This window comes from Sinohyriopsis cumingii, chromosome 19, assembly GCF_028554795.1.
Source record: "Sinohyriopsis cumingii isolate HCF-2022 chromosome 19, ASM2855479v2, whole genome shotgun sequence".
Lineage (NCBI taxonomy): Eukaryota > Metazoa > Mollusca > Bivalvia > Unionida > Unionidae > Sinohyriopsis > Sinohyriopsis cumingii.
Window position 1 is genome coordinate 6,643,035 of NC_142979.1, and position 2,644 is coordinate 6,645,678.

The following is a 2,644-nucleotide window of genomic DNA, read 5'->3' on the forward strand; positions in this document are numbered from 1 at the left end:
TCCCAGAGGTTGTAATTTAAAGCGTTCCTAGCACTATGCTGTCCAAGTTTCGATATTGCAGATATATTAATGTGCTTTATACACAAGAAATCATGGTCTAAAAACAGCAGATACAATAACAGTTTCCTCATACCCCATTTTGATGTTTTGAGTCAAAGTCATAAACTGCCAGTTCTAGCAATATCACTGAAAAATTATTCAAGCTACGTTAAAAAAATCCAAATCACACACAATTCCCAGTTCTCATGAGAATGAATCTCTCAATGACAAAAAGTTTCTTGCCATAAAATATCTATTACACTAATTATCCTGTTTTGAATTAGTAAAGTTCTCATCAAAGTCCTTAGAAACTCTTTCGATGAGGCAACCTAACCTCTGTTTAAAACAGTCAGCTACTAAACATGTATTGGCAGTGTAACAGACAGTGGACACCTACATCAGTAACACTGTTCAGAATATTGTAATGAATCTCAAGTTCCATGAGGAGATGTTGTAGCCGATTTTCTTACCACAAATACCTTTATAATACATTTCATACCTGTATCAGTGTCCTTTATATTTGGTTTTATGGGCCCCGAGTGGCCAGTGTCTAACACACTGATCGTTCCTGATCACTGCCATCTCACCTCTGTCTGTGTGGTTTGAGTCTCAGGCTCGGCTAACTTTGGTACTTGAGATAGCTTGATAGCAGCTTCTCGTGGGTCGATGGTTCTTCCGAAGGTTTTTCAGGGTACTTCTCCACCAGTTATACTGGCCGCCATGTATAGTCTATCTTGTGCTAAAAGATGGCATTAAATCCTTCAAAAACATCATTTGTTATGTATGAAAGTAAGAGTCCATTTCCAACAGTCCTTTAACACAATCTTGATATTTAACTCAATCTGATCTATATACTTTAGTTTCTTTGAAGATAATCATGATAATGGTAAGAATGATAATAAATTGAAATCAAAATCTTCTCCTGTAACTTTGTCGTTTGTGTATGATTGTCTGCACTTCTCGGGGAATGAGTTACGATGGATGCATAAGCACATAGCCCATTTATTTTTTTAAAAACGGGCCACAAGCTAAATCTGAAAAGGCTATATTTTACTAACAAGTAAGCAATTTTATTATAATGTCATCATGATTTTCCCCAAATTGTATTAGTTTTGCTTTCGAGACAAAATCTCTCCCCATTCAAAATTCTAGTAAATATAAGAAAACCTTTATGAATGTTAAAGTGAGTTTTTGTCTCATTTTTCTGGTAAATTTGAGTGTTTTTATGTACTACTGTTGTTACTCTAAAACACTGTTTTCTACTGGAGCATATATTACTATAGTGGCACGGGGAGTAGTAGACTTGTGTGAAGGTGCGAAGTTTGACAAATCTTAACTCGGGTAGTTTGGGAGCCATATATTTATGGATGACGTCAACAAGATTTGTATGTTGCAGCTGTTAGTACCATTTTTGTAAGTCTTTGCCATGATTCGGGCGGGGATCGAACCCACGACCTTCCGCATCCGAGGCGGACGCCCTAACCACTAGGCCACCGGAGCGGTACGTAAGTGATAGGACAGTCGGAAGAGTAATGATAGGAAGGGCAGAATTAAGTAGAAGAGTGTCAGTGAATGTTTTCGTCATTTAATATTCAGACCAATCCGGCATAACCCTGAGAATAATTAGGTCTTACTTGTAGCTGACTAGTTCATTAAAACGTGATTTTGGAACACTCCTGCTTGTGAGATACCAAGTAATGATTCAGAGTATAGTAACCAAGTTTGTTTATCAACTAGTATGTCATGTACGAACCTTATTTTCTGTTGGGGGATATATTGTTTCATCAAGAGTGAGAACTGTACTAGTTTGAAAGGGACCAATCATTTACTTTTGAAGAGTATCAGTTACTGACACAGGGGTTTCCATTTTCCTTTCCTTGCCTATCTGACTATTGTTTTAAAAAATTCTTTTACTTTTTCGGTCTTATTTGGAATTTAAAAAAACAAGAAAAAGCACAATATTCTTCTTGTACTATAAAATTCATATTCTCCCTCGGTAATCAAGTTGAAAAGGAAATGGAGAGAGAGAGAGAGAGAGAGAGAGAGAGAACCGGTTCTTCGTTTACCAACTCTAATGACATCAATGTGAATTGTTTTTAATATAATAATCAAGACCTTAGTTATTATATATTACATGTATTATATAGTACATGTATGACAGGTCAATTGTAATCAACGATACCATCCCCTGTGGGTGGAACAAGATACAAGCAAGTTGTCACAGATGATAACTAATGAAAGAACGAACAGCTTTTTGGGACGAATATAATAAACAATTTTATAAAGAATCTATTTGTTTCTTACCAGTTTGATCCAGTACATCTTGCCATCTTCCAAATGTTATGTGCATTAAGTCTCGAAGCAGTAAAATCCATGTACACACTAAATCACTCACCACACATTCCGCACTATATCAGGCGCACCGGGCTTGAAATAACGTACTTTCTCTGGCATCACCAGTTTACCATTTTAAAAAATTATTTCTTTTTAAAAATCATTAATAATACTAGTAATTTATTTATGAGTCGTATTTATAGGTATACGAAATTTACAGTGACTCTGCACAGTAGCGATGTTCTCATTGGATGACGAACAATCAGGAGTC

The 2,644-nt window shown here is 36.0% G+C and overlaps 1 non-coding gene across 1 annotated transcript; it reads right to left on the reverse strand.

The window, feature by feature from the left end:
• Positions 1-1,466: 1,466 nt before the first annotated feature.
• Positions 1,467-1,539, reverse strand: Trnap-cgg (transfer RNA proline (anticodon CGG)). Its single transcript has one exon. It is a non-coding gene; the product is annotated as a tRNA-Pro (tRNA).
• Positions 1,540-2,644: the final 1,105 nt, after the last annotated feature.